We start from the raw sequence: 14,194 nt of genomic DNA, 5'->3' as shown, positions 1-14,194 counted from the left end.
CCCCCTAAGTTCAAGAAAATGGGAATAACAATAAGGTATGGAGACATGTGCTGCACACTCCCCTATCCCCCTTGAGCTTGCTGCACCTTTTCTTTTCCACGCCTATGCAGCAGGCTGCCATGCCCAAGTACACCTAATATGTCAATCAGCCACCCTAGAATGTACCTCCTCCCATGTATACAAGCTCCCAGCCAAACCACCTCGTCATTCAAAACAGCCAACATTGTTGCATTCTCTTCATTCTTCATTTGAGGACTGCACAAGGAAGTGAGCCTTTAATTCATCCTACCAAGTATTCTCAAGGTAAGCTTGTCTTCAATGCTCCACCTTCTTCCCTTATTCCACCTGCATTAATGCAAGAACAACTTTATTATTTCAGTTCGATCTGCTGCTTCATTTAATCCAACCACAACAGCCAACAAACACCAAAGCAAGCATCATTCAAGGTATTATACTACCTCAGTTATCCAATCGAGTTCGCCATTCATACCAACGAGCATAATCATGTTTTACCACTACATCAACAGTCCATGTTATGTATAGCAATAGAAAGACTTATGTTATACTGCCACTGCACTCTAGAACACAAACCATGAGGACCTCACACATAGCACATGAATGAACGAACAAGGATAGCGATAGCATGCTCACTGGACAGAGTGTTAAACCCTGATTCTTTCTTACTCATAGAAGCTTAAGCTTATCGATACTCAGACATGGTAGGAAGAGACGAGTCAAGGATTATAACTTAGCTTGATTGAGAGGGAGCGGGGCTACTGCCCTGCTCAGGAACTGAGGCCGACTGTTCTGTTCGGTCGAGCCGAGATGACGAAGTTAACGACGACGGTCGAATGCCTGCCTCGCCGGACTCCAGACTGAACGAACGGAGACCCACCGGAGTAGACGGCAGCGGCGGGGATCGAGACCCCAAATCAAGAGAGAAGAATTTGGGCTCCTCTTCGTGTCCTTCAGCAAATTCGAACGGGGAAGATGACGAACTGCCGAGACCTTCGCTACGACGAACGGCGACTCCGGGAGTCATTTTTGGGCGAGGCAGCGGCAGCCGACGGACGGCGGGCGGCACCAACGGCGAGATGTGCCTCTGTCGGCTAGCAACAGCCGCGACTTGCCTCGACGAACAGCAGGGCAGTCAGCGGACTCCTCGACGAACAGCAGCAGTCATCCGGACTCCTCGACGAACAGGCAGGCAGGTCGGCGGCAACTCCAGAACAGCAGGTCAAGTTCGACGGCGATGGACGGGGCGGATGAGCGGAGCTGATGAGGAACCCGCGAGCAGTTGTCTACGACCTGTTCTCCGCTGGCACAGAGACGTCTTCGACGGCGTGCTGTCATGTGGAGGAAGAGAGAAGCGACGAATAGAGAATGGAAGAGAGGGAGAAAAATCGAGCAGAGAGAGTGAGAGACGTTGCATTGGCATTGCTTTTCTTGTCATTTTGAAAGAGAGGCATATACTTAAATATGTGTGTGCATGTTGTTATGTTGTGAAGAGAGAGAGAGATGAAAAAGTGTGTGTGCATGTGTTTTGATAAAATTGTGTGTGCGTGTTTTTTGTGAGAAGAGAGAGAGAGATGAAAAAGTGTGTGTGCATGTGTTTTGATAAAAAGTGTGTGTGCGTGTGTTTTGTGAAAAGAGAGAGAGAGATGAAAAAGTGTGTGTGCATGTGTTTTGATAAAAAGTGTGTGTGCGTGTGTTTTGTGGTTAGAAGAGAGAGAGAGATTAAAAAGTGTGTGTGAGTGTGTTTTGATAAAAGAGAGAAAGAGATGTCGGTAGAGAGAGTGAAAGAGGCGTAAATTTGGGAAAAAAAAAAGAGAGGGTTTTGGACCGGGTTTGGGCCGGTTTGGGGCCGGGTTTGGGCGAATTTTTGGGCCCTCTTATTGGGCCTAGTTCATTTTATTTGTTGGGCCAGAGATTAATTCATTTTGGGGCTTCCCATGGGCTTCTATTAATTTTCTTATGGGCTTCAAATCCATATAATTGGGCACCTATTATTTATTTATTTAGGCCCAATAAGAATTATTATTTTAGGCCTCATTATTAATCCTAATTATATTTAATTAGTGATTAATTTTAAGACTTACTAATTATTAATTAGTAAGTGAATTAGATTATTTTTTAAGATGAGTAGATTATTAAAGATTAATAATCCGACCTCATAAGACGAGCTTTAATTCCTTAAATAGGATTAGCATCTCTTTTTAATTAAAGGAATATGAGTCATGCATAATCATTTCACGCATCCTCATTTATTGAGATTTTTTTTCTTTTTCGAAGATTAGAATCTTATTTTATTTTCTCGGATTAAAGGTCAAGCACCAGAGTTAGAGCTAAACCGTGAGTCTGCTATTCAGGTGGGCTTTCTACGTATAAACTAAAATTATATATTAGAATTGTTAAGACTTTATGCTTATGAATTTTAAATGATATTGTCAATGCCTAAATGCTTTATGTTTTATTATTAATTGCCTATCTGATGTTAATCGAATTCGGATTCTGGATGGGACCGCAAATCCCTTCGGAATTAGTGTACACCTTATGATCGTGAGTCATCTAGCGGGTTGGCCGATCATAGTGTCCGTAGAGGGAGGCCTCCCTCTCGGCACGAGTTACTGATATGGTGATTAATGATATTAAAATGCCTGCGCGGGTTATTGATGAAAGAAATGATATTATGTTTGGTAAATACGAGTCTTTAAAGGAAAACCCTCGTATCTTACTACTGTTAAAGGCTTGACAATAAAATATTATGCATGTATGTAAATTTCGGCAAGTGTCCACTAAGTACTTTCGTACTTAGCCCTGTATGTATTTATAAATGTGCAGGTTGAGCTGTGATCGAGGATGTAGTGTGCAAGCGGAGCTTTTGTCGATCTAGGATGAGTACCTCAGAGTAGAGTATATGTCTTCATACATATACTCAAAATGTTATTCCGCTGCGAACACTGATTTCGTTATGATATTATGTTATTTGTCAAACAATATGTATTATTTAACAATGTTCTCAAACTCATTTAGCACCCTTTTTCTGGATATTATTATGTACGGTCCCCTTGTGGCCTTCTTGATATCTAGATATTTCGATTGATTTCCTTATACAAGTCGAGTCATTAAGAGACTGAATATACCCCTTTCTAAATCCCGCTCCTAAATTCCCTCCCTTAGTCGCGGTTTCCCCGAATTTGCTATCCTTAGCAAGTGCGGTCGTGACAGAATGGTATCAGAGCTTTTCTTTTGCTCTGAGTACTAATCATTCCTTCTAAGTTGAGTCTAGATTAAGTAAGTCAATATACTTTTAAACTAGTTGACAAAAGCTTGGCACTACATCTCGTCACGCTCAACGGAGGTTATGGTAAGTACTTTCAAGTCTTAATTAAGTTAATTTCTTGAAATGTATGAAGCATGAATAAGTATGACTATTGTATGAATCACAAGAACTTAGAACTGTTAAGTTATATATGCTCACTCACACGACGGAACATAGAAGAGAACTTAGGGAGATGCCTTAACTTTTCTTCATGTTACGATGACATCAATAATGACGATTGAGATAGAGAAAGAGGAATCACACGAAGAGTCACATGATGAAACCACGAGCATGAAGATTGAGCAGCGTAACGAACGTTAATAGTACGTTGATAGCATGGGCATAGCTTAAATATTCGAGTATTTTTCTATGATGAGATCTCGAATTGGCTTGGCCTTTTGAACTTATTTGTTGAAACTTTTAGTGCTCGTTGCTAGATCTAAGAGTGTATCACCATCGCATAACAAGCCCTAAGTTTGGTAAACAACGACACTAGAACTATATGATAGTCAAATTGGTAATATGTGATTAAGTATTAAGAACCGGTATGACTTGTGTAAATGCTAGATTTAAATGATGAGGTGTTTTTGCACGTTATGATTATCGAACCGAACTTGTTTTTCGATTTTAGAGCCTTATCGCTTTAAGTTACTTGTCGTGTGTTACTTTTGACGATAGAACTTCCTTTGTTAGATGGCGAGAACTGTTTTCACCCGACGACGACCACTGCCCCGATGGGCTAGTCCAGAGGAGATTGAGCGGTCCTACCGCACCTATGCTCCATGTCACGGGGATAACCTCGGACAATTTCTCGCAGGTTTTCACAGACACTGGGTCGAAGCGAGTGTACATGGCGTATCAGGGTATGACGGTATCCAGAGGTTGATCTTACTGTTACCTTCCGAATGGCAGGGATGGGCTAGGCTGATTTCTACCCATTACATCTTTCGCCGGGAGGATTACCACGACCTCGCGGGAGACTTCCCTAGCTTCATTGCGGAGCTTCAGGCCTGTTTCACCTTGTGGGGCCGCGCCCCTCTAGGGCCCTACATCCTGCCGGGAGACTACGTACAGGTGGGGACGCCTTTGCCAGCGGAAGCACCCACTACTGCTCCCGAGCCCTCGATGGCCTTGCCCCGAGATTCTCCACCACGAGCCTCAGTTCTAGGGCGCCGTGGTAGGCACGATGACGAGGCAGGCCCTTCTCGTCCACGGGCTCGCAGGGATTTCCCATCGCCTCCTGACTCAGTGATCCGAGCTGCTACTCCTCCACCACCAATGATACCTACGATAGACGCAAGGTTTGAGGCTGCCATGGCAGAGGTCGACAGGGTCATGGCCAACATGAGGGAGTTTCTAGATAGGGGCAAATACCCTGTGCAGGAGGATGACGGTACAGTACCGTATGGTACGATGAGGAGTACTCATCCCGAGCCCGTGCCACCTCCAGCTCCGATCAAGCCTCGCACCACGATCAGGATCAGCACCAGAGACGATCCGATCCGTGAGATTGTGGACGACATCTTCCGCTCAGCCCAGATCATGCGGGAGACAAGCGAGGGCCAGGGAGAGACTCCGTTGCCCAACTCGGAGCCGGGCGAGGATGAGGAGGAGGACCCCGAGGAGGATCCAGAGGAGGATCCAGAAGAGGACCCGGAGGAGGATCCGGAGGAGGACCCCCTAGCGTCACCGAGGAGCAGCAGTACCGCGACTCAGGGTTCGCGGATTTGATAATTTTTAAGCTTGTTGATAATTGCCAGAAACGATGATTCGTTCCGATATTTTTGTAATCTATGACTATGATTTTATTTATGTTGTCTCTAGCTAGCATTAGTACGAAAACGTTGACGTTCCATGATTAAGTACCATTTTGAGGTTGCATAGCTAGTAAGCCGGTACACCATAGGGAGTACTCGGATCGACTTTACTTACATTTTGGTTGACGATGTAAAAGCCCTCGATGAGGCAATTTTCCAGGATATCTATATATATATGACCCTAGCATGGGCTTTCTACGACGATCTCGTGTATGTTTTATGTTTCTCTACGGGTTTTATTCTTCACAAGTCAGTTAAGAATGTAGTAACTTTGAATAATGTGACTTGTGTATGCGACGGTTCCTGTGAAAATCTTAGTTTTGGAGTTATGATATTTTTAGATTTTGACCAACAATTCTTTATTAATTGCCTTAGAGACTCATGTATAGAATGTGTTAAAATGGATAATTGTAAATTGCAGAATGCCGCCTAAACGAGGTCGCCCCCCTAGAAGAAACGTTAACAATGATGGAAATCGCAATGAAATACCTGAAGAGCGGCGGAACGACAGGGAACCTACCCCACCCCCTCCACCCCCTGCTAGAAGGACTGAAGAACTTTTTCTTCGACAGAATCCGCCCACGTTCACTGGGACAGGCGACCCAGCCGAGGCCGAAGCTTGGATACGCGCCTTGGAGCGTATCTTCACTTTCCTACACTGCACAGAAGAGGAGCGACTCTCGTGCATGTCTTTCCAACTAGCCGGATCGGCTGACTTTTGGTGGGAAGCCCGCCGAAAGACTCTGACTCCCGAACAATGGGCAGCTTACACTTGGGATGACTTTAAAATTGGATTATACGATAAGTATATTCCCAAGAGCTACAGGAAGAAGAAGGAGGCTGAGTTCTATAGCCTGAAACAAGGGAAGAAGACGGTGACGGAGTATGACAGAGAGTTCTGCGATCTGTCGCGTTATGCTCCGCAGCAGGTGGATACTGATGAGAAAATGGCGGAGAAATTTTGTGCCGGTCTGAGGCACGAGATTCGGATGACTCTAGCTAGTCATGGTGGACTCTCATACACTGAGTCTTTGAACAGGGCACTGGACATCGAAGCTGCGATGCCAGTAGAAAGGTTGGCTCCGCCACCGACCTCAGCGCCAGCCAACCCACCTGCACGCCCTCAGAACTTTAAAGGGAAGCGTAACTGGAACGACCAGGGAAGGAATGAAAACCAGACTAACAAGAGGCCATGGCAAGGAAATGCGCCGTCGGGACAATATCAGCAACAAGGACAAGGGAAGCAACAGGGTCCTGCCCCGGCTGGAGGCAGCCAAAGACAAAATGAAGTTCCCCTTTGTCCAAAATGCCACAAACCACATCGTGGTGTCTGTAGGGCTGGAACTGACAGTTGCTACACGTGTGGCCAGAAGGGCCACTACTCCTCACAGTGCCCCAACAAACAGCAGGGCGCGGCAATCAGGGCCACTTATGCCCAGCCCCTGCGAGCAGTTCAAGGGCAACACCAGCCCCGCCAACAACAGCCATACCAGCAGCAATACCAACACCAGCACCCACAGCGCCAACAGCAACAGAGGCGGCCGCAACCATTGCCGCAGCAGGCGAGAGCCTTTGCTCTCACCCAAAACCAGCCCGAGAAAAACCAGGGAAACCTGGCAGGTATGGGCAAGCTTAAAGGTTTTTCCATTATGATTCTGTTCGATACTGGTGCCTCGCATTCTTTTATATCTGCCCCTTGCGTAGATACCTTAGAAATCGAATCAGAACGAGCTAAATGTGCCTTAAGAATCACTACACCCTCGGGAGGAAGATCTACCACCACACATGTTTGCTCGAACGTAGAATTTGAAATAGGAGAACTTAAGATGGTAGCAAACAATCTTAATATTCTGCTCATGTGGGATGTGGATATAATCTTAGGAATGGACTGGCTAGCTGAAAATCACGCCACCATCCTTTGTAGTGAACGAAAAATTTCTCTTCGACCACCTGGAAAGGAACCGACAGAATTTCACGGCATCAGTATGAAGAAGAGAGTACCAGTGATATCCGCATTACAAGCCAGAAAAGAGATGATGAAGGAAGGAAGCACAGCTTATCTCGTCTACCTAAACGGGGAAGCTAGTGAAGACAAGAAGGTCGAAGATGTGGCAATAGTACGAGACTTTCCAGAAGTTTTTCCTGAAATATTGCCAGGACTACCTCCAGACAGGCAACTAGATTTCACCATTGATCTAGAACCTGGATCTGCCCCAGTATCAAAGGCACCGTACAGGATGGCCCCAAAGGAGCTACAAGAATTAAAGGTGCAACTACAGGAACTCTTGGACTTGGGTTTTATCAGGCCCAGTGTCTCGCCTTGGGGAGCGCCTGTACTCTTTGTCAAGAAGAAAGATGGAACCATGAGAATGTGCATTGATTATCGGGAGTTGAACAAACTGACGCTTAAAAACAAATACCCTCTCCCAAGGATAGATGATTTATTCGATCAACTCAAGGGAGCCAGTGTATTCTCAAAATAGATTTAAGGTCTGGGTACCACCAGCTGAAGATCAGACCAGAGGATATACCCAAAACCGCCTTCCGCACAAGATATGGTCACTATGAATTCGTTGTCATGCCATTTGGTCTAACCAATGCACCGGCAGTATTCATGGACCTCATGAATCGAGTTTTCCATCCATACTTAGACAAATTTGTCTTAGTGTTTATAGATGATATCCTCATCTATTCTAAGAATAACCAAGAGCATGAAAAGCATTTGAGAATCATCCTGGAGACATTAAAGACGGAGAAGTTGTTCGCCAAATTCAGCAAGTGCGAATTTTGGCTGAAAGAAGTAATGTTTCTAGGGCACATCGTATCAGCAGATGGAATCAAGGTGGACCCCGCCAAGGTGAAAGCAGTGCGCGAGTGGAAATCACCAACCACACCTAATGAAATCCGGAGTTTCTTAGGTTTGGCGGGATACTACCGGAGATTCATCGAAGGATTCTCTAAAATAGCGAGACCAATGACGCAATTACTTCGCAAAGGAATCAAGTATAAGTGGAACGAAGAGTGTGAAGCCAGCTTCCAAGAGCTGAAGAAGAAATTGACAACTGCACCAGTGCTAGCAGTTCCAGCAGCTGATAAGGAGTACGTGATCTTCACGGACGCGTCCAAAAATGGGCTAGGTTGTGTGTTGATGCAAGAAGGAAAGGTCATCGCCTATGCCTCACGGCAACTAAGGCCACACGAATTGAACTACCCCACTCATGATCTGGAACTAGCAGCAATTGTGCATGCTTTGAAAATTTGGAGACACCATCTATACGGAGTTAGATGTGAAATCTTCACTGATCACAAAAGCCTTAAGTACTTTTTCGAGCAGAAAGACTTGAACATGAGACAGAGGAGATGGCTCGAGCTCGTGAAGGATTACGATTGCGGTATCAACTACCACCCGGGAAAAGCTAATGTAGTAGCTGATGCTTTAAGTCGTAAAACTCAATCCGAGTTAGGACTCCTTCTCACTCAAGAGGACATGCTTGTAAGGGATTTTGACAGATTGAAGATAGAAGTGGTTCAGCCACCAGTAACGACAAGAGCGATTATTGCAACTCTGGTAGCCGCCCCAGACCTCAGAGAAAGGATCGTCAGTGCCCAGAGAGCGGATGAGGACTTAGAAAAAGTTCGTCTCAAGATCCGAACAGGCACGCCAGGAGGCTACCAAGAGGCAACGGATAACGCCGTTCTTTTTGAAGGAAGATTGTGTGTTCCCCATAACGAGGAACTCAGAAATGAGATCATGAGTGAAGCTCATGACACGCCCTATACCGCTCATCCCGGGAGTACCAAAATGTACCAAGATCTGAAACAGAAGTTTTGGTGGGACGGAATGAAACGAGATATAGCCTCGTTTGTAGAGCGCTGCCTTGCATGCCAGCAAGTGAAAGCTTTACATCAACGACCATATGGGAAATTGCAGCCATTAGAAATCCCAGAATGGAAGTGGGAGCACATAGCGATGGATTTCGTGACGGGTCTACCCAAGACAAATAGGGGCAACACAGCTATTTGGGTAATAGTAGACCGTCTCACGAAGTGTGCTCATTTTATACCGATTCCAATTACCTATGGATCGGAGAAACTAGCCCAATTGTACATCCGTGAGATTGTACGGCTACATGGAATACCAATATCCATTACTTCAGATAGAGATTCAAAATTTACTTCTAGATTTTGGATCAGTTTGCAGAAGGAGTTGGGAACAAGATTGAACTTTAGCACCGCCTTCCATCCTCAAACAGATGGACAATCGGAAAGAACAATTCAGACCCTTGAAGATATGTTGAGGACAGTGGTGCTAGACCGAGGAGGAAGTTGGGAATCAGTGCTGCCACTGATCGAATTCGCCTACAACAACAGTTACCAGGCGACCATTGATATGGCACCTTATGAGGCGCTGTATGGAAGGAAGTGTAGATCACCACTTTACTGGGACGAGGTGGGTGAAAGAAAAATCCTTGGGCCAGATGCAGTAAGCGAGATGATCGAGACCATCCGCCAGATTAGAGCAAGAATTAAAGAGGCCCAGGATAGACAGAAGTCTTATGCCGATACCCGACGAACCGAACTACAATTTCAAATTGGAGACAAGGTTTTCCTGAAAGTGTCACCCTCGAAAGGGATCGTCAGATTCGGTGTTAAGGGTAAGTTGAGACCCCGTTTTGTAGGACCTTATGAGATCCTTGAAAGAATAGGTCCCGTAGCGTATAGGTTGGCGCTGCCACCTAGCTTTGGAAACGTCCACAATGTGTTCCACGTGTCACAGCTGAGACGGTACGTGTTTGACCCCAAACACGTGATTCACCAAGAGGAAATGATTCTTAACCCAGACTTGACGTACGAGGAAAAACCTGAAGCCATTTTGGACCGAAAGGTGCAAGAGTTGAGGAATAAATCGATCGTATCAGTCAAAATACTGTGGAGACACCATGGACCTGAAGAAGCAACGTGGGAACTTGAGGACCAGATGAAAGAAAAATACCCAGAACTTTTTACATAGGTATGCAAATTTCGGGACGAAATTTTTGTTAAGAGGGGTAGTATGTAACAACCCGCTCTTTTATATTTATTTAAGTCCAATATTGCGTGTTTATTAATTTTTTTTTAGTAAATGAAACGCTTTATGAATTCCAACTATGATTCTGAATTACGTAATTTGGAAACAGATTCGCTACACTAGCAGTATGCATTTATTTATCTTCGCGTGTTTAAAATCGCGACGTTAATCTTTGAATCAATGAATAATTATTATTCAAAGTTATAACCAACTTAGCAAAGTTGTGTTATTTATTAATCAAGATGGAGTTTATTTTATATTGTTACTTAAGTCGTGAATTATTTCAGACTTTGAAGCAAATTAAATCTACGGATTTAATTTAGGTATTAGAATGACGAACGAATTAAATCTATGGATTTAATTTAGCAATCTCGATAATAATACAAATTAGATTTTTACTACTCCACCACCTGCCACCCCCCCCCCTAAGTTCAAGAAAATGGGAATAACAATAAGGTATGGAGACATGTGCTGCACACTCCCCTATCCCCTCTTGAGCTTGCTGCACCTTTTCTTTTCCCACGCCTATGCAGCAGGCTGCCATGCCCAAGTACACCTAAATATGTCAATCAGCCACCCTAGAATGTACCTCCTCCCATGTATACAAGCTCCCAGCCAAACCACCTCGTCATTCAAAACAGCCAACATTGTTGCATTCTCTTCATTCTTCATTTGAGGACTGCACAAGGAGAAGTGAGCCTTTAATTCATCCTACCAAGTATTCTCAAGGTAAGCTTGTCTTCAATGCTCCACCTTCTTCCCTTATTCCACCTGCATTAATGCAAGAACAACTTTATTATTTCAGTTCGATCTGCTGCTTCATTTAATCCAACCACAACAGCCAACAAACACCAAAGCAAGCATCATTCAAGGTATTTATACTACCTCAGTTATCCAATCGAGTTCGCATTCATACCAACGAGCATAATCATGTTTTACCACTACATCAAACAGTCCATGTTATGTATAGCAATAGAAAGACTTATGTGTATACTGCCACTGCACTCTAGAACACAAACCATGAGGACCTCACACATAGCACATGAATGAACGAACAAGGATAGCGATAGCATGCTCACTGACAGAGTGTTAAACCCTGATTCTTTCTTACTCATAGAAGCTTAAGCTTATCGATACTCAGACATGGTAGGAAGAAGACGAGTCAAGGATATAACTTAGCTTGATTGAGAGGGAGCGGGGCTACTGCCCTGCTCAGGAACTGAGGCCGACTGTTCTGTTCGGTCGAGCCGAGATGACGAAGTTAACGACGACGGTCGAATGCTGCCTCGCCGGACTCCAGACTGAACGAACGGCGACCCACCGGAGTAGAGGCAGCGGCGGATCGAGACCCAAATCAAGAGAGAAGAATTTGGGCTCCTCTTCGTGTCCTTCAGCAAATTCGAACGGGGAAGATGACGAACTGCCGAGACCTTCGCTACGACGAACGGCGACTCCGGGAGTCAGTTTTGGGCGAGGCAGCGGCAGCCGACGGCGGCGGCACCAAACGGCGAGATGGCCTCTGTCGGCAGCAACAGCCGCGACTCCTCGACGAACAGCAGCAGTCAGCGGACTCCTCGACGAACAGCAGCAGTCATCGGACTCCTCGACGAACAGCAGCAGTCGGCGGCCAACTCCAGAACAGCAGCAGTCGACGGCGATGGACTGGGCGATGGCGGAGCTGATGAGGAACCCGCGAGCAGTTGTCTACGACATGTTCTCCGCTGGCACAGAGACGTCTTCGACGGCGTGCTTCATGTGGAGGAAGAGAGAGGCGACGAATAGAGAAGGGAAGAGAGGGAGAAAAATCGAGCAAGAGAGAGTGAGAGACGTTGCAGCATTCTTTTCTTGTTTTTGAAGAGAGAGATATACTTAAATATGTGTGTGCATGTGTTTGTTGTGAAGAGAGAGAGAGATGAAAAAGTGTGTGTGCATGTGTTTTGATAAAAAGTGTGTGTGCGTGTGTTTTGTGAGAAGAGAGAGAGAGATGAAAAAGTGTGTGTGCATGTGTTTTGATAAAAAGTGTGTGTGCGTGTGTTTTGTGAAAAGAGAGAGAGAGATGAAAAAGTGTGTGTGCATGTGTTTTGATAAAAAGTGTGTGTGCGTGTGTTTTGTGGTTAGAAGAGAGAGAGAGATTAAAAAGTGTGTGTGAGTGTGTTTTGATAAAAGAGAGAAAGAGATGTCGGTAGAGAGAGTGAAAGAGGCGTAAATTTGGGGAAAAAAAAAAAGAGAGGGTTTTGGACCGGGTTTGGGCCGGTTTGGGCCGGGTTTGGGCGAATTTTTGGGCCCTCTTATTGGGCCTAGTTCATTTTATTTGTTGGGCCAGAGATTAATTCATTTTGGGCTTCCCATGGGCTTCTATTAATTTTCTTATGGGCTTCAAATCCATATAATTGGGCACCTATTATTTATTTATTTAGGCCCAATAAGAATTATTATTTTAGGCCTCATTATTAATCCTAATTATATTTAATTAGTGATTAATTTTAAGACTTACTAATTATTAATTAGTAAGTGAATTAGATTATTTTTTAAGATGAGTAGATTATTAAAGATTAATAATCCGACCTCATAAGACGAGCTTTAATTCCTTAAATAGGATTAGCATCTCTTTTTAATTAAAGGAATATGAGTCATGCATAATCATTTCACGCATCCTCATTTATTGAGATTTTTTTTCTTTTTCGAAGATTAGAATCTTATTTTATTTTCTCGGATTAAAGGTCAAGCACCAGAGTTAGAGCTAAACCGTGAGTCTGCTATTCAGGTGGGCTTTCTACGTATAAACTAAAATTATATATTAGAATTGTTAAGACTTTATGCTTATGAATTTTAAATGATATTGTCAATGCCTAAATGCTTTATGTTTTATTATTAATTGCCTATCTGATGTTAATCGAATTCGGATTCTGGATGGGACCGCAAATCCCTTCGGAATTAGTGTACACCTTGTGATCGTGAGTCATCTAGCGGGTTGGCCGATCATAGTGTCCGTAGAGGGAGGCCTCCCTCTCGGCACGAGTTACTGATATGGTGATTAATGATATTAAAATGCCTGCGCGGGTTATTGATGAAAGAAATGATATTATGTTTGGTAAATACGAGTCTTTAAAGGAAAACCCTCGTATCTTACTACTGTTAAAGGCTTGACAATAAAATATTATGCATGTATGTAAATTTCGGCAAGTGTCCACTAAGTACTTTCGTACTTAGCCCTGTATGTATTTATAAATGTGCAGGTTGAGCTGTGATCGAGGATGTAGTGTGCAAGCGGAGCTTTTGTCGATCTAGGATGAGTACCTCAGAGTAGAGTATATGTCTTCATACATATACTCAAAATGTTATTCCGCTGCGAACACTGATTTCGTTATGATATTATGTTATTTGTCAAACAATATGTATTATTTAACAATGTTCTCAAACTCATTTAGCACCCTTTTTCTGGATATTATTATGTACGGTCCCCTTGTGGCCTTCTTGATATCTAGATATTTCGATTGATTTCCTTATACAAGTCGAGTCATTAAGAGACTGAATATACCCCTTTCTAAATCCCGCTCCTAAATTCCCTCCCTTAGTCGCGGTTTCCCCGAATTTGCTATCCTTAGCAAGTGCGGTCGTGACATTGCCTTAGGAGATCATCTTATTAATTGAATTGAACATGTTAGTTAGGAGAATCTGTTGAAACCTTTGCCTTGGGAAATCTTGTCTTATCTGTTTCTCTACTTCGCAGCTCGCTTTATTTTCTTTCCTGCTATTTCTTTATTTTGTTCTTTGCAACAAAACTCTGAATTTCGATTTTCCAGATAGAGGAATAATAATTTAGGATACGAATTGGTAAATTCAGTCTCTGTGGAATACGACCTTGCTTGCTACTGTACACAATTGCACCCCTTACACTTGCGGCGTGTTAAATAAATTAGTGAACAATGCATGTAAGGGCTTCAGTCAAGTTTGCTAAGACAGAGATGATAACACTCTTCCTGACTA

At 43.9% G+C, this 14,194-nt stretch overlaps 1 long non-coding RNA gene across 1 annotated transcript; it reads right to left on the bottom strand.

Annotated features, from left to right (window-relative positions):
• Window positions 1–10,539: 10,539 nt before the first annotated feature.
• On the bottom strand, window positions 10,540–12,071 carry LOC131012018 (uncharacterized). Its single transcript, XR_009097164.1, has 2 exons — window positions 11,093–12,071; window positions 10,540–10,978 (listed from the first exon to the last, which is right to left on the bottom strand). It is a non-coding gene; the product is annotated as an uncharacterized LOC131012018 (long non-coding RNA).
• Window positions 12,072–14,194: the final 2,123 nt, after the last annotated feature.

This window comes from Salvia miltiorrhiza, chromosome 2 (genome assembly GCF_028751815.1).
Source record: "Salvia miltiorrhiza cultivar Shanhuang (shh) chromosome 2, IMPLAD_Smil_shh, whole genome shotgun sequence".
Lineage (NCBI taxonomy): Eukaryota > Viridiplantae > Streptophyta > Magnoliopsida > Lamiales > Lamiaceae > Salvia > Salvia miltiorrhiza.
The sequence above is the reverse complement of the archived record's forward strand: the minus strand, read 5'-3'. Positions and strand labels throughout refer to the sequence as shown.